The 20,000-nt window shown below is 28.1% G+C and overlaps 1 pseudogene; it reads left to right on the top strand.

The window, feature by feature from the left end:
* The window catches only part of LOC105107728 (pentatricopeptide repeat-containing protein At1g71460, chloroplastic-like), an 18,700-nt pseudogene extending 15,898 nt beyond the window's left edge, over positions 1-2,802 (top strand).
* Positions 2,803-20,000: the final 17,198 nt, after the last annotated feature.

Genomic DNA, 20,000 nt, shown 5'->3' with positions numbered 1-20,000 from the left:
TGTTGTTGTTATTGTTATTATTGTTGTTTATAATTTGTACAATTAACCTCTATGTGGTTCGACCCTGGTCTTATTGGGTTATTTATTACTTCGACACTCTTGCACTTGGAAGAAGACATCGATCTTTTAGTCATGTCAGCCTGCTACAAAGGGAGGAAGGAAGAAAAGAGTTTTCATGGCAGTAGGCGCTGATACCAAGTTAAGAATAATTGGAAGGCTTAACTTAATAGTTAACTAACCCTTTTTATATATATGTGTAGGACAATATACAATAGCAATGGTAGAGGTTACCATATAAGAGTATGTAGATAATATTTCCTATACATTATTTTCTAAATAAGTACATTCTATAATAAAGAGAGCTTTGAGATGTGATATTGATATGAAGATTAAAAAAGGATAAAATAATTGTCAATGATAAAAGATCTACTAATGGTATTTCAAACAAGTATAGTATAAACTCTTTTTATTACTCAACTGGAAAATACACACAAAAGAGTTTCCAATCGAATTATAAATTGTTAACATGGTTGCATTAGTCATCTTATTCGAATAATGTTAATACTTGTAAATGTTGTCAAGTATTTATGATTATAACTTATGTTAACAACAAATCAAGTTCCTTTCATAGCACAGGTGTCAGTTATGCCATACGATTAGGCTATGAAAGTATTAAGTATTTGTTGTACTAAGTGTTTTACAATATAAATCTAGATTAGCCATTTAGCAAGCAAAGTAAAACATGTTAAGATCAAATATTAAAGTTCATATTGAGTTTATATTATACTTATCCTTACACCATTAGTGTAACCTTTTTCACATTAATATAATAAACTTAGTTAAATATAATGAAGAAGAGAAACATAAATAAACAAGAGAAGAACATGATTATATAAGTATAGTAAATGAAATCAAAGGTATAAATAAGATATTAATGAAAGCAAAACTTAAGCATTACAAAAAATATAAAGAAAGAGTGCAAGAACATGATATTGATTTGGAAACCAAGATGTTTAAATACATGGAAAATACCTTCTTTTATAGGCTAAAATTTGGAACTGTTGTTTTGTTGACTAATTATTGAGTGGGTGACCATATCTTAACTTAATAACAATCCTTATCTTCTTATCTGATCAGAACATTATTGCTAATATCAGAATTTAAACAGACTGTCCTTATAAAAGCTTTAGGAAATTGTCTCAGTTTTCCAACAAAAAAATAAGGACATTTGGACTTCTAGAACTCGAGATATGGATTGAACACTGAACAGTGTCTGAGCTACAAGATAGATCCAGACTTCTCTTTTGATGTTAAGATTTGAACTTTTAAATGGTAGAATTGAGTCATCGACTCCCATGAATGTTTTAAGTCTATGTCTTAGTTTTCTAGCTATATAAACCAAACTAAAATTCAAAATTTATAGGTTCAAATATGACACAATGACTTAATAGTGTATCAATTTGGATTAAACTAGCATATCTTTTTTAAGCTTAGCCCTTTCTTTGTCTTCTTACTTTCAGTAGTTAAAATCATCAATCAATCTCTTAATTTATATGATAGGCCTACATTTAAAATGAACATCTACTATAAATTAAAGGTATCTTATATTATTAGATATAATATTATAAAACATGCTCTAATTAAAAAATTATTGATACTTTAAGTGCAAAATAATAATATAAAACCTTAATAAAAGTATATTTTTAAATACTAATCAGTTTGCTGATAACAGACATCAATAGTAAGCGTTGGATTATTGTTAGGTTGATGTTAAGTGGAGGGATATATCCGAGCTTGGTTATTATAACTACAATTTTTCCTGTGATAGGAGAAGTATGGGCGAGGAGATTAGGCCAGAACGTTCATTGTTTATTCATGGGAGTTCACGATTCAATCAGGATTAATTATTATGTATTGCAAATATGAGGATATGGATTCGAGGTGGCGTGTGTTTTATGGATCAAGGGAAAGGAATCCTGTTTGCTGGATTGCTTTGATGTCTAGCGATGTATTTAATGAGTGGCTTGAGCAGCCATTAAGATCAGTTTTTTGGATGCAGTACGAAAGGTGGAGGCCTGATGTCGTCACAGTTGCAACTGTTATTCCAGTTTGTGCGAAGTTTCGCTCTGAAGCATGGAAAGGAGATACATGCTTTTGCTGTCAAGCACTTGTTCTTGCCTAATGTATCTTTAACTACTTTGATAACAATGTACTTGAAGTGTGGGGTTTTTTTATTATAGTGTCGAGTCGTTTGATGGCGTGTGGTAAAGCAATGTGATCGCCAGGATAGCCATGATCGATTCATATATAGAGAACATGATTATATATGAAGCATTCAATGTATTAAGGTTTATACAGTGGTCGAAGCATAGGCCAGACTGAGTTACAATGGCAAGAACTTTGAACATTTGCAATGAAATTAAATCTTTAAAGCTAGACTGAGTTACAATGGCAAGAACTTTGAACAGTTGCAATGGAAAGAGATTCATAGACATAAATTGAAGAAAGACTGAGTCCATTCCTTTTGTTTCAGCTGAACTTGTCAAGATGCATGGGAGTTGTGCATTGGTTCGTAGAGCAAAATCAGTGTTCACTGCAGGTCCTGTCAAGGGTTCAATGCCATGGACGGCCATTATAGAGGCTTATGGATACAATAACCTATGGAAAGATGCAATCAAGATTCTTGATGAGATGAGAACCAGGAGGTTCACTCCAAACGATTTCACTTTCAAAGCAGTTCTCTCAATCTGTGATCCAGCCAGATTTGCATATGATGCTTGCCTAGTATTATTCATGCGGTAAAAATAATAAAATAAACTTATTTGAGTTTTTAGATTTTTATTAGATGGATTTAGTACTTAATTTCTAAAATTATTTTCAATCAAGTCGCACTTGATTAATTATTTCAATTCAATTCTTAATTAATGATTTTTAATATGTGCAACCCATTAAATTTATAATAGGAGGTTCCAATCAGATTATATATTGTTAACATGATTACATTAGTCATCTTATTCAATTAATGCTAATACTTGTAAATCTCGTCAAGCATTCATGATTATAACTTATGTTAACAATAAATCAAGTTCCTTTCATAGCTCAGGTGTCGGTTATACCATACATTATGGGCTATGAAAGTGCCAAGCATTTGTTGTACCAAGTGTTATATAACATAAATCAAGATTAGTCATTTAACAAGCAAAGTATTAAAGAGTGAACAAGATAACAAATATAAAACATGTTAGTATCAAACATTAAAGTTCATATTAAGTTTACATTATACTTATTCTTACACCATTAGTGTAACCTTTTCACCTTGACATAATTAACTTAGCTAGACATAATGAAAGAAAGCAAAATAGATAAACAAAATAAGAACATAAAAGTTAACTAAGTAAAGGAAAGGAAATGAAAGGCATAAACTTAATATTAATGAAAACAAAGCATAAAAAATACAAAGAGAGAAAGGAAGAGCATGATCTTGATCTGGAAACCAAGATGCCTAAATGCATGGAAAATGCCTCCTTTTATAGGCCAAAATTGGGAACTATTGATTTGATGACTAATTGATAAGTGGGTGACCAACTTTTGACTTGGTGACAATCCTTATCTTCTCTTGTCTGCCCAAAACGTCATTGATAACGTCAAAATTGGAGCCAGTTGCAAACATGAAAGTTGTAGGCAATTGTCTCAGCTTTCTTGTGTAAACAATTCAGCTCATTTGGACTTCTAGAACTCCAGATATGGCCAAAATACCGAACAGTGCTCGGGCTGGAAGACAGATTCGGGCTTCTTTGTTGTTGCTACAATTTGGACTTGATAATGGCCTTTTTAGATCTTGGGCTCCATATGAAAGTTGTAGGCCTATGTCTTACCTTTCCATCCATATAAAATGGACCTAAATCTGAGCTCCATAGCTCCAGATATGACCCAGTTATCGAATAGTGTTCCGGTTTGAATTGCACCGACATCTCTTTTCTAAGTTTGGCTATCTCTTTATCCTTGCAATTTAAGTTCTTAAAGTCATCAATCAACCCTTTCATTTATGTGATAGGCCTGCATTTAAAATGAACATTTACCACAAATTAAAGGTATCTTATATTATTAGATATATTATTATAAAACATGCTTTAGTTAAGGAGTTATTGATACTTCAAGTGCAAAATGATGATATAAAATCATGATAAAAATGCACTTTTAAGTACTAATCAGATATGTGAGCCTAAATTCTAATTAAATAAATTAATTTATCATCAATTTATCAATTGATTAATTTATATTTGAAGATCGAGTTTATTGTCTAACAACATATCATAATCCTTCAAATATTTAAAAAGTCATTAGTGGTTTGACTTTATTTATCAATGACCTGTTTCTCTCAGTGTAATTAATATTTTTTCATCAATAAGGTTCTAATTTAACATTAAAGCATGATGTTTGTGCTTTACATAATATTTAACCTATAAAGTGATTAAGTGTAATCATTATGGTGTATCTATATTGTTAATCTTAGGAAAACATTCAATTAAATCAAATATAGACTGTAAACAATTATGTTGTTTAGATTTATCAACATATCTAGTTCTTAAGACTGCATTTGAATTAAATTACTAGTGCGGATATTGTGGTTGTTTAATTGTTAGGGTTAGTTATACTGCAGATCAATTAATTAATTAATATTAAAAGAAGATAAATATTAAAAATATAAATAGACATATCGTTTCAGTTATCAATTTTGATTTCTGTTAGTGAATGTTTACTTGAAACCAAGATTTTTCTCTTAATAAGTCTCGGTTTATTTAATTTAGTTTGATTACTTTATTTTGATTATCCTAGCATAGCTTAAATAACCTTAACTCCCCCTTAACTTTGAATCATTTAACGACCTGAACTAAATCTTTTTTATAGGATTGATCTCTTTCTTATCCTATATTATTTTATTTGTTTAAGTTATGAAAATTAATTTATGTAATCGTAACATTGTAATAGTAGGTTGTCACTTTGGTGGAGCAAAATGGACAACAAAAACTTTGCAATTTGATTTTTATTGACCTTTTATTTTTAAAGTCTCTTTTAACTTGTTAGTTCTAATCAATGTCAATGAGTTGAGAATATTTCTAGGGAATATAAGATGTCTTTAAATAATATTTTAGTGATTGAACAGTTTGATATTTAGGGGATAAATTTCATGGGTTCTTTTCCATCTTTATATTCTAATAAATTTATGTTGATGTTGTACATTATGTCTTTAAGTGAGAAAAAAAAATTTCCTTGTCAACCAATAATGTTCAAGTTATGGTAAGTTTTCTTCAAAAAAATGTATTTTTTCCATTTGGTATTCTAGGGGAAATAGTTAGTGATGATGGCAAGCATTTTTACAACCATCAATTTATTGCTTTACATATGAAATATGAAGTTACTCATCATGTGACGAGACCATATCTCAAACAAGTGATCAAATACAGGTGTTTAATAAAGAGCTAAAAGGCATATTAAAAAAGATTATTAATAACTCATAAAAGAATTGGAGATGAAGATTAGAAGATGCATTATGGGCTTATAGAATAACATTTAAAACACTAATTAGAATGTCATTAGTTTATGGAAAAGTATGTCATTTGTCTATGAACTTTGAATATAAAGTTTATTAAACAACAAAAACATTTAATTTTGATTTAAAGGTTATATGTGAGAAAAGAATGTTGCAAATCAATGAAATGGATGAGTTTCGGAATGATGCTTATGAAAGTGCTTGAATTTATAAGAATAAAACTAAAACATAGCATCATAAGTATATTTTAAAAAGAAAGTTTGAAGCTGATAATCATTTTTTACTATTCAATTCAAGAATTTGAGTTTTTCTAAAAAAGTTATCATCAAGATGGTCAGGATCATTTGTTATGACTTTATTTTTTTATATTGAGCGGTTAAAGTTAATCATGAGATAAAATGGACATTTAAGATGAATGAATAAAAGGTTAAAACCTTATGTTAATGGATAAAGTTTTAAGCAAAAAATTGCCATCAATTTCGAGTAATTTAAATAATGATTTAGAGAATGTTTACATTTCTTACTTTTTATCAAAAAAACAATTCTCTTTTTTTTTTATTAAGAACAATGTTTTAATCATAGTTTATGTTTGAAAAACAATATAGAGTGAATTGGTTAGATTAATAAAAAAAAAAAAGCATATGAATAAAAAATCATCAATTGTTTTGCATACCTAGATAAAATTTATGCGAATATTATAAATTTATATTATCTCAACAAACTCTAAAGCTTATTTAATGACACTCAACATGAAACCCTATACAAAATATATTATTAGAGAAATGATTTAAACATTTTTTGAATTACTTTAGCTTTACAAACTTATCTAATATTGTTATCTTTTATCACCTCTTTAAGCTTTGATTAATTATAATTTCACCTTATAATTTTTTTAGTTTAAACACTAATATCCTCACTTCACTTTTTAAGAGAACTAGGTTTATAAATTAAACAATCCTTTAATTATCTAATATTTTTTACTGAATAATATTAAAAAATCTCTTTTTATAATTAAACACATCTCTATGTAGATTATATTATTTGAATATTTATTATGTTCTTTGAATTTTTCTAAAGTCTTATTGATCATGGTAAATTCTTTTCACTAGACATGCCTTGATCTTATGCTAGGTTAGGTATGTCTACTCCTTCAATGTTTTGCATTATATTTGAGCAAACACGGTTATTAACTGTCTTTTTTGTTTTGATAAAAAAATTTTAATTAATAATATAATTTTTCAATAAAAAACTTAAGACAATTAAAATAAATATTTGCAATAATTTAAATTATTTAAATTATTTAAATTTAGGAGAAAAATATATTTCTTAGCTAAAACTCTCATTATTCATGAATTTCCTTTTTTTCCGGAAAAAAAACATATCTTTTTATTAGAAACCTTATTTTTTAAAAGCTTATCATGATTTTTAATAAAAAAAATAAAAACGTTATGTATTGAAATTTTTTATGTAATTATATGAAAAATTAAAAAAAATAATTAATTTAAAAAAATATAAAAAATTATAATTACAAAATAGATGTTTTATTCTTGTTGAATATTTGATGAATATTCAAGAGCAATTTCATAAAACAACAAAATAAATTTTTTATTCATAAAATAAATGCTAATATTAACATAAATCTCTAATCTAACTTGAAAGGCGTGTCATCATTGAATGCTTTCTACGATATTAGTGTAATTATTTTAATCAAAGATAAAATTTCTATATCCTGGATTTTTTTTCCCTTCAAAATTTAAATATCAACCTTTTATTTATCTAAAAACATTAAAAAAAATACTAGAAACTGTCATAATAAACTTAAAAAATACTCTAATTAGTTTAAAAACTCAAAATAAAAATAAAAATGGATTGTAATCTACCTTTTCTTTTTCTAACATAATTAAAAACTTAAATTATAAATACAGAACTCTCATCTTCAAGAATATCACTATGACATCAATATCAGACTTTTTTTATGATTAGTCAGAAGTTTTTTTTATTTTTTTATTATAATTTCTTTTTCTAACTCTGAGTGATGGAAACATGATATAAATAAAAGTTTCGTGATGAAGTAATAAACATTACAAACTGCTGGAATCAAAATGTAAAGAGAATCTTTGTCAACTGTTGGATGGATAGTTTTTTCATGAGTGTGTGCATAGTGTTTTTGTGGAGGTTTTTTTTTTAAAATTATAGTGGTAAGTAGTAAGCCTTTAAGCACACGGGAAGTTTAAAACTTCGAGGCTTAATAGAATAGGTGGGCACCGAGAAACATTGGTGCAGTCAAGAGGTAAGGAACCAGATTGAAGCCTACCTTAAAGGTGGAGGCCTGGAGGGAACATTTGCAGGAGGATAATTTTTTAGAGTTTTTTGTGTTTGTGTGTGTGTTGATCACAGATTTTAACTTAGTAGATGAAAGGAGCAAAATAAAACTACACAGCCCACATCCACTTATAAAGCCCAACTAGTAACTCCGACCTATGCCATATTCCTGTGTCTGGTGACCAATTCCTATCATGCACATGGATTCATCTTTTCTCCAGTATTTTTTTAAATGTACCTTTCGAGCTGTAGGGTAGATACATTTTTTTTAAAGAAAACCATTGTAGAAATAAGTAGATGTTGTGATGGATAGAATTGCTGATGTTATCATTATGCGTGGTGCTGGCACTCTTCCATGGTAATCAACAAAATCCATATACATGACTGCCGAATGCACACCTGTAAATCCTTCAGTGCCATTGGATTCCGGTCAAAAGGATTATAATGTCGTTTATAAGGCTATACTTGTTTCAGGATTAATATAACATTTTTGTATGTGCGAGGCAGCTGTTTTCCTTGCTTTGTTTACCTAGTTGCCTAAATTATGTGTAATTAGTTTAATATTTTAGACAAACGAGACAAATGAATCTGGTATATTTTTCTTGGAGTGTAAGAAAAAATGGGAAAAAAAAAGACATCGAAGTGCATGTCTAATCTGGTATATAACATGTCATCTATCATATTTAAAAAAATTCATAGTCCTCCTGGCTCTCGAACACACGAACATGAGGTTGTCTCGCATGCTAGCTCACTCAGTCACAGCAAGGAATTGTTACTAGCCAACTTAAACACAATATTTCAATTCTTTTTTGTGTGTTAGGATAATATAGTTTTGTCCTAAATCTCTAGGGTTATTCAAGGGAAAAAAAACTAAAAAGGGTCAATTATTCTTTGAAATTCTTATCATATATAAAGTACTAGTTTACTTCTTGTGTTACATTATTAGTTGGACAAAATAAAATTAAACATTTAAAAAAAATCCATATTACATTAAACCTTTGAGCATTGTCATTAAACTTGATATTTCAAAACTCATAACATTACATGTTTTATTATAGGTTAATAATGCATCTGTTATTCTATTTTTATACATTTTTTTATGGATTCTATATATGTAAAACTATCTTTATTAAAAATTATATCCTTCTATCTATTTTTTTAGTTATATAAGGGTATTTTGGCATGAAAAATATATTTATCACCTACTTTGGCCCAAAACATCTCATATACATCTTTATTAACTACAAAAACATGCAATACATCAAGCAAAAAAAAAAATCTCCCAAAACGACTAAACAAAAATCTAACCAAGAAACAATTTTTTCTCTCGACCCTAATATATTTTTTGAGGCAAGATAAGGGTTCAAAACAACCATCATCAAACTCATTATCAAATAAAATCTGTTGAACACAATAATGACAAATTTATCGTTGAAATGTGGCACAATCGATGATTTTCTCTCATTATTGTTTTCAAGTGACTTTCCCTTTCATCTCTGAAAATTTAGAACTCAAAATACAAAAAAAAGCATTTGGAACAAAATAAAAATTGTCAAGAATATGAGATTAAACATACTTTTTCTCTATTCTTTACATTTCATTCCTCCATCTTTTAATTTGGTATTTTTCTTTCCTATAATTTCAAGTTAAATTCTATTAAATTAGGTTATGGAAGGATTCAACTAGAAGGGAAAAATTATTTAATTGCTTATATAAATAGTGAAATACATGGGAGAAACCCTAGATTTTTAAGTATATACTAGATCATTGGTCCGTTACACTATAGGTTGGATAAAAAAAATTAACATGCAAATTTTTTTTTAAGCATTACTAATATTTTTTTCTAGTAAGAAAGAAAATTTAATCAAATGGGGATTGAAAATTTAATCAAGTGGAAAATGATCTAATATGACCTAGTCACTTTGATGGGTTTAAAAGCAACTCAGGTATATTTTAAAAACAAAGTTTGACTAAAAGTAACTCGAGTATTTGTTAAAAACATAATAATATATTCGATGAATTAGGGTTAACCCAAGTTAACCTGTCAATCTGCATACCAAGTCATAAGATCATGATAACCCCCCATAGTAAGAAAATTAAAACAAGTTATGAAGCTAAATTTTTAGTAAACTCAATGTTGAAGGATGAAATTAAAAAAAAAATAATAACCTAAGTCAACCTAGGCTATCCTACCAAACTTGCAACCTGGTCATGAGATTAGGATAAATTAGTAAAAAACATTTTGAAATAAATCTCAATCAATCTAATGTTAAAAAATAAAATTAAAAAAAATCAATTAATAAAAGATGCAAACAATGACTTGAGTTAACTTAGCTTAACCTGTTAAAACCGTGACTCAAGTCATTAGATGGGGATAACCTTATAGAAAAAAACTGAAACAAATAACAAAGCATAATTCTCAATCAAGTCAATGTGGAACTATTTAGTTGAGAAAAAGATCAATTAGAAAAAGAAAAAAAACCTTGAATCAATTGAGTTAACTCAACAAACTTGTGGTTTAGCTCATGAGTCTAGGATAATCTTATAAAAATAAATTAAAAAATATTATGAAGTTCAATCTCTAATAAATCTAACGTTGAAAGATGAAAATGAAATTGAAAAAATTAAAAACATAAATTGGAAAAAAAAATACAAAGGAAAAAAAGAAAAATATTATTCCAATGAATAATATTATATGAGGAGAAGTACAATGAAAGCCCTTCCTCTTTTAGTTTTTTTTTTTAATGTTATTTAATATTAATATTTATTTAGTTAAAACTATATTGTTTTTCCTCTCTCCTTTTAAAATAAATTCAAACTATATATATATATATATAGCAAGCAAGTTAGTTAGTAGCTTAACTATCAATAGTAAAATGGTAGAGAGTCAGTTAGAAAGAAAAGACATTCTTAATTGAATCCTGCGCTTGTATTTCTCAACTCATATGTAAGTTTGTTATCAACTAGAAACTTGGAGCGGATAGGCTTGCTATTATGGTATACTCTTAGAAGAGGTCACTCACTTGCGAGTCATATTTAAAAATATTTTTATGACTAACATGATCTTAGTAACTTTTAAATAATTTTATTTTATTATTTTTACTATGCCTAATACTTATAACAATAAAAACGATTATCTTGTATAAAAATGAACCTATACCAATAAATTTAAGAATAAAAATAGTGTAAAGAAATTTTGAATAAAAAATGTTTGCATAAAACTTTTTCCTTACTTTATCTCTCCAAAAAATTATTAATATCTTAAGATTTTACATTCTTATTTACACACGGAAAAAGGACTAATTTCATATTATTAATTTTCAATAGGTAACATTATTAATATTGGCTACAACTTAAGTATCTTGTATGCATGGTTAATTGGTTAGTTAAAACCATCTCATTCAAAATTACTAAGAATGACTTGCCCCTAGCTCCAAGTCGCAATAAAGTCGCCCTAGAGCATCCTCGAGGCCTATTGATTTATCACCTTCGTGTAATTGTATATCGATTTGTTGTAAATTCATGCAACCTATGATACTGTACAAGAAAAAATATATATAAATCTCTTATGAGCGTTGGAGAAATAGTTTAATGATGATGCTGCATGGTGTAAAATTCTTTCATGTATTTTTTATTTTTAAATAATTATTTTTTATATTAATATATTAAAATAATTTGAAAATACCTAAAAATATTAATTAAAAATAAAAAAAATAAATAGAATTTTACCATCCTGAGCAACAGACTTATTCTTCTTGTTGGATAGGTGTTCTAGTTAAGTATTTGAAGTTGATATATATTAGTGTTGGAGAAATGGTTTAATGGAAATATATATATTTGTTTTTTTTCCACCCGTGTCTGTTGGTAAATGCAAGGCTATTTCCTCCTAGCTACCACGCACATGGATATTTCTTTGTTCTTTTCATTTTTTTAACTCGTAATGGATGCACAAAAATTAAAAGTAAAAGCAAAAACGTAGAAGAAAATATTATATTGTTTAATTATTGATTTTCTCACTGTGCCTCGAAGTGGCATTCTACCATGGCATTCCACAAAATATCAAAAACTGCAGAATGGACCGATCGATATCAGCCTTTCATAGACGGTGGATTTCAGTCATGAGGATTGGACCGATCTTTATATGTGTGACGCAGCTGTTTCCCTTACTTTGCTGATGCAGAAGGTAGTTAAGAGATAGATGATTGTTTTTTAAATTAATTTTTATTTAAAAATATATTAAAATATTTTTTTTATTATTTTAAAAATTAGTTTTAATATCAGTATAAACAATCCAAAAACATAAAAAAATAATTTAAAATAAAATAAAAAACTTATGTTTTTAAAAAACATGATTTCAATAATTTACAAAGCAAATTCCACAATTAACTTAACTATTATAATTAATTAGACTAATGAAATTAAAAAAACAACAACATTTGATTCATTTCACCTTCCAACTTGCCAGGTGATCTAATGCTCAATACTTTTAAGTTCGAAGCTAAAAATCTTCCAACACATAATGTAGAGTTTTACCAGAGGAGACAATCTCTAATGTTTTTATATATATAATAATAAAAAAGTTAAGGTGTTCTTGTTACTAGACATTAATTATTTAAAGTAGATATGGTAGTCGGCAAAAGGGTAAAGGCTCTCTTATCCCCTCAAGGAACGATGATAATGATGATTAAGCAATTGACTTGTAATCCACCAATAACCACATCGCCATGTACGGTGGTTAAGGATCATCAAGCAACAAATGCTACAACGCACACAAGCACCATTCTTACATCCCATCCTGTAAAAATCACAAGTAATACCAGGAAATCATCCAAAGGTGGATGGATCTAGGAAATAAAAAGAGTTATCAACAAAACAAAATTGAAAATAAATAATTGGAGCAGATAGATGAGGTAATATTGTTCTTATTTTATGTTTTTTATCCTCACCCTAATTTTTATATATCAAGGGTATAGTTTTTTAATCAGTTTATAAATATTTCATCTTCATTTGAATTAATTTGAACTTATGGTGTTCATCATTAGATCAGACGAATTCATGTTACTTCATGAAGTTGGATCAATCTCATAGTTGATACTTTTTTTTTAAGGGTTCTATTGGCATAGCTTTTTTTCTTTCTTTGTTTTTTTCTTTTGGAAAATCTAATGTTTATATATATATGTTCCAACCGAATGCACTTGAGATTGGAGAACCAACAAAAAGAATCTAAACGTAAACTTTTTGTTGATTTATTCATTTAATATTTGATTAGTTTGAGAATTGAGTTTTATAATATTTTTTATTTTTTATTTTATTAAGTTATTTCATTGACATGATTCCGCTTAAAAGGCTTGACAAACTTAACTGGATTTGCTAGTGTTTTATTTTTTTGAGTCTTTTATAATTATTTTTAATTTTATCTTTCTATATTTTGATTGTTGAGAATTGAATGTTCTATTTCTGTTTTAATTTATTTTTCATAAGGTTATCCCGGCCTTACTATTTGAATGCATTTTTGCTTTGTTTGACTCAAGTTACTTTTTGTTTTGTCTTTTTTATTTTTTATTTCAACAATGAATTATTTGAGAAGTAAACTTCATAGTTTTTTTTCCTTTTAACAAGCATATTTTTTTGTGGAAATCATCATGGTCACTTTTTCATTTTTAATTTGATTCATTTAGTGTCATTACTTTTTTTATCATATAATTGAGACCTTTCTTTATCATATAATGAAATGAAAAAAGGTTTATTAGACCCAATTGGTTCTAAGACTTGAGTTACTAATATTTCTTACTTTTTTAAAAATACATTAGTATGCTTAAACATCATTTTTTTTATGTTTAAAAAAAAAATTTAGTTCAACCTACAATGTAACATGTGCCATCTGTCACAAAATTATTTTGTTAGCTAGTTCACAAAATTACCTACTACCATTTCAAGGAATCAATTTTTCCCTGACTATTATCAAATATTTTTAGTGTCATTCTTCAATCCAAACTTTAATAAAAACAAATAACAAAGCCATCAAACTATACTCACTTACCACACAAGTATTCTGTTATGCTATGAAAATGAAGGGGAACTATAATGACCCAGCTTTTTCAACATCAAAATCAACGGTGAATTTTTTTTTTTTATCATTAGATTATTGATGCTTTCACAATATCATTCTGCAAATTTATAAATGTGTCTCATTCATTAGTAAAGCATAACCCACTTATGGTAATGTAAATCAACATCCCATAAATAATGATAGTACACATTCTTGCAACGGTATTTAGAGGTTTATCATAATATAATTTATTTCTTAGTGTAGTACAATACTTAAGTGATTTCACAATACAACATTCTTAAAAAAGAGAATACAACATACATGAATTTGTAGCTTCATGTTTACACGTCCATACATTCACATTAGTGTTCCATTACAGTTATCGATACCAATCATTCCAAAAGTGTCGAATGGTAACTATACATAACACCGATAACAAGCTAATATGGTTCTTTTAAAAAGGTGTGAGCTATGGAACAAATTTCCTTATATACCTTGTTGGTTTGATACCCTATTATAACACAAGATAATTTCAAGTACTATAATTAATTTAAAAACATAAAAACAAAAAATTAAAGGAATATTAATGTTACTTTTCATTTATGGCCCAAAAGAGTACAATTCTTTTATTTCTCCTTACTTACATAACACCATCCTTAATAATTCATCTATTATCGAGGTTAATTAAAATAATCAAACTCAATCATCCATCTTAGATACTATTAACTAAAACTAACCCTCGAATTCAAATCGGTCATCACACTAGAATACCCTTAGCCAAAGCTAATCATCAAATGCAATATGATCATCCTCTTAGGATGCCGTTAGCCATAACTGATCAACAATCATAACCTGATCATCTGTCTTGAATGTGATTAGCCAAAGCTAATCAATCAAATGTTTCATAAACAGTTTATGAAATCCTATAATGTGATAATATATCCTTTGTATGGCTCATTCAAATGATTAATAACAATTTGAAATTCACTATAACATAATAGTAGACCATTCATAATACTCGTATAGACATTCCGTAATAGTTTAGTATTCAGTATAACACAATAATATATACTTTGTAATACTCAAACAAATATTCCGTAATAGTTTAGCATTCAGTATAACATAATAATAAACCCTTTGTATTGCTCATACAACCATTCGTGACAATTAATATTCAGTACAATACAACAATAGATCCTTTATAATACTAATACAAACATTCATAACAATTTAGTATTTTATATAACATAATAATATATCCTTCACAATACTCATACAAACATTCAGGACAATTACATTTAATATAATACAATGATAGATCGTTCATAATACTCATACAAACATTCATAACAATTTAGCATTCTGTATAACATAAAAATAGATCATTTGCAATACTTATACAAATATTTCTGACAACTAACATTTAGTATAATATAATGATAGATCCTTTGTAATACTCATAAAATCATTCATGATACTTTAGCATTCTATATAGCACAACAATAGATCATTCATAATAAATTCACTTCAAAAACTAATGATACATTAGAAGAAGGTGGAAGTTATCTACCTGCTCCTTTTATGAGATGTCCTTGTTCGGTCACAAATTAGGTCCTAGTTGCACCACCTAACACATCAATGGTCACAAATTACTATATTTGCATTTTAGTAACACATGACTCATCACCATATAAATTTTAAGAATACACATGTTCACATTCTAGCATTTATATATCACAACCATACAATGCAATCATTTTAATCATTGAACCAATTATGATATGTAATGTGCCGTGAAAATTCATCAGCAAATTGATTCGCTAGAACACAAAATCATCAGCGAAACTCGTTCACTAGTGACACAGAATCATTAGTGAACTAATTCACTAGAACACAGAATCATCAACAAAACTAGTTCATTGGTGACGCAAACTCGTCAACGAAACTGGTTTACTAGTTATGCCAATTTGTCAACAAAATTGTTCATGAAATTGGTTCGTTGGTGATGCAAACTCATAAACAAATTGATTTGCTAGAACACAGAATTGTCAACAAAATTGAGTCATTAATGTCCCTTATTATGTAGAAATCACTAGCAGGCACAAACCATTAATGACGCAGAAATCATTAATGCATAATGTTTCCGACTTAGAGATCGTCAACGTAACATAGTTTCACAACTGACACTAAAATTGTCAATGCATAATGTTTTTGACTAACATAAAAATCATTGACAAAAACTAAATTACGGCCGACTTAAAAATCATTAACACAACACAATTTCGCAGCTGATGCTAAAATTATCGGCGCATATTATTTCTAACTGACGCAGAAATTGTTGATGAAAATTGAGTTGCAGCCGACTCAAAAATCATCAATGCAACATAGCTTCACAACTGATACTGAAATCATTAGCATATATGGTTTATAACTAAGAAATTATTAATGAAAACTGAGTCACTTTCGACTAAAAAATCATCAACACAACATGATTCCACAACTGACACTAAGATCGTGAGCACATATAGTCATACCTTAATTCACGTTCAACATAAAGGGAGGAAATACAATATAATTATGCACATAACATCATCCTAACATATTATCATACACTTTCATCAAACATGTTGTTACCTATTTTTGGGTCTCCAAACAAAAAGGGAGAAAATACAAAAAAAGAATATATGTATATATATATATATATATATATATATATATCTTTTCATCTCAAATATAATTATCCCAAATATAGCAATGAGAAAAGGTGGTCAAGGAATCCAAAATATGGCCAAAATTTATTGAGGAGGTTCAAATACAAAGATTAAATTTTAACAGTATATCATTGACTAATAAGAGTCATGTTAACAAGGAAAATTCAATTCGAGGAAGAAAAATACAAAATTAGATATTTATGAACGTAATTAAATTTTATTGAAGGTTTAATTAAATTCATGAAGGGTTGAATTGCAAGAAAAATTAATTTTTAAGTCAATTCAGGCTTTAATTAGAGAAAATTAAAGTTTTAGGTCAAATTATAATTTTTAAAAGTTGACTTGGTCAAATTAGAGATTAATTGCATAAATATTGAAATTTGAAGGCTAATTAGGGACTTGATTGAAGAAATTCAAAACCATGACCAAACTAGAAAAAACTCATAAATGAAGGAACTAAAATTCATTGAATTAGGACCAAATTGAAGAAATTTAAAGTTTATTAATCGATTAAGGGTCAAATTGTATAAATTTAAAACTAGGAACCAATGAGGAAAAGGCTTTGAAATATAGGGTTTAAATTGAAGTTCGTTAGGGGTGAAACTGAAAAAAATTAAAAATTTTATGCCATTGAGGGTGTAATTAGAAAGAAATCGTAAATCAAAGGACTAAAGCATAAGTGTCCAAAATGCACCATTTTTAAGATGACTATTCATCTTCTTCTTTAAACAGACCGCTTGAAGGGCCTTGTTTCTAGGGTGTTTAATGCCTCATTTCTCCCTCAAATTAGATGAAGCTTGTACGCTAGTGTGATTTGGGTAAGGAATACATCTTTAATAAATTTTATAAGTTTATTGCCTTAAATGGAACCATTCACCAAACTTCATGTACATTACTTCTGAGCAAAATAGAGTTGCTGAAAGAAAACATAGGCGCATTGTTGAAACTATTTGTTATATTGTCTGCTTTTATTCCTAGTGAGTTTTGGGGAGAAGCTATTCTTACTGTTGTAAGTTTGATTAATACAATTTCATGTTCTTATATTTCAGGTTTTTCTCATTTCAAAAAGTTATATGAGTATACCTATAATTATTTCTTATTTAGAGTTTTTTGTTGTACTTATTTTATCCTTCATCCTCGTATAAAATGCAGTAGGTTGTCAGCTTAATCTACTATTTATGTCATTCTTGGTTATGGTGAAGGTAAAAAGGGATATCATTGTTTTCATCCAATAACTCAGAAACTTTATGTGTCTTGTCATGTTATCTTACTTAAACATATACATTTATTTTTTATTCTATCCACTACTTATAGCTTGACTAGATCTAATCTTATTTATATAGATATTTTTTCTAAAAATTTTGATAGTTTACCATCTCATGTTCCTAGTGCCTCAGATACCCCTCCACATGTTCGACCAATTTGTATTCATCAGTTTAAAGGTATTGACACTTTACTCTCCAACACACCTGAAGCTCTATTCTCATCTAAACTCCCTCAAACTTCATCTAAGACTATGGATCCACCGCTACATCAATTCATATGTATTTGTAAGTTCATAAAGCTACCAGATTTTGCTTTTTGTTGTTATTATTGTTTATTTACTTCCTATTTAGCTTCTATTTATTGTCTTTCTAAGCCCTCTTCCTATAAAAAGATAATTTTTTATTTTCTTTGGCAGTAAGTTATGGATGAGAAACTTTTTGTTTGTATAAAATAGATACTTGAGATTTGGCTTTTCTACCTCCTGGTATCAGTGTTGTTAGTTTTCATTGGATGTATAAGATCAAGACTAATTATAATGAGTCTATTGAATGATATAAAACTAGATTGGTTACAAAAGGATACTCTCAATAGTATGGTATGGATTATGAGGAGACATTTGCTCCCATTGTAAAAATGACTATTCTTCATACTTTATTGTTGTAACTTTGATTCATCAGCGGTATATCTCTCATCTTGATGTTAAAAATACCATATTAAATAGAGATCTTTAAAAAGTAGTTTATATGGTGCCCTCTCCTAGTGTTTCACATAACTATTGGTACGTTTGTAAGCTTAAGAAAGCGTTATATGATCTATATGATCTGAAACAAGCACCTCGTGCTTGGTTTGAGAAATTCTCTATTATGATTTTGTCTCTTGGATTTGTCTTTTATAATCATGATTTTTTTTATTTATTAAGTGTATTGATATTAGTCGTATCATTCTATCTTTACGTATTGATGATATGATTATTATTAGTGATGATAATGGTAGTTCAGTTTTCAAACAGAGTTGGCTAAATAGTTTGAAATGCAGGATTCAAGTTATCTTTTATATTTCATGGGTATTGAGGTAGCTTACTCACCGAGATGTTATCTTCTTTTTTAGTTAAAATATGTTGCAAATATTCTTAAGTAGGTTAGACTTACTAATAACAAAACTATAAATGCTCTCATTAAGGTTAACGCAAGGTATTCTTTTTCTGATGATTTATGATTAGTGCTTAAAAGTGTATTTTTATTAAGGTTTTATATCATCATTTTGCACTTGAAATATGAATAACTCCTTAACTAAAGCATATTTATAATAACAAGTCTAATACCATAAGATACATTTAATGTATGGTAAATATCCATCATAAATGCAGGCCTATCACATAAATGAAAAGATTGATTGACGAGTTAAAGAACTGAAATTAAAAGGACAAAGAGAGGGTGAAGCTTAGAAAAGAGATATTGGTTCAGTCCAAATTAGAATATTGTTTGGTAATTGGATCATATCTAGAGCTATAGAACTTGGATTTAAGTCTCCTTTATATGGATGAAAAGCTAAGATATAGGCCTAAAACTTTCATAAAGAAGGCAAAACTCAATTTTGTTGTTTAGAAGTCCACATCTTAGCAACAACATAGAAGTCCGAATCTGTCCTGCAGCCCAGACACTGTTTAGTGTTCAACCTATATCTCCAGTTTTAGAAGTTTAAATGGCCTCAATTTTTTTTCCTAGAAAGCTGAGACAATTTCCTAGAAATTTCATGAGCAAGGTTGAAATTCAGACATTGTCAATGACATTTTATTCAAATAAGAAGATAAGGATTGTCACCAAGTCAAGATTGGTCACCCACTCAACAATTAGTCATCAAATCAATAGTATTAGTATTATTTGAATAAGATAACTAATATAATCATGTTAATGACACGACTAAAAGATTGATGTCTTCTCCCAAGTGCAGGAGTGTCGAAGTAATAAATAACCCGGCAAGACCGGGGTCGAACCACAGGGAGGTTAATTGTAAAAATTATAAACAACAATTATAAACAACAATAATAGTAATAAAGATAACAATAATAATAATACTAATAATAATAATAATAATAATAATA

This window comes from Populus euphratica, unplaced genomic scaffold (genome assembly GCF_000495115.2).
Source record: "Populus euphratica unplaced genomic scaffold, PopEup_1.0 scaffold167.1, whole genome shotgun sequence".
Taxonomy (NCBI): domain Eukaryota; kingdom Viridiplantae; phylum Streptophyta; class Magnoliopsida; order Malpighiales; family Salicaceae; genus Populus; species Populus euphratica.
This window is presented reverse-complemented; position numbering and strand designations above follow the sequence as displayed.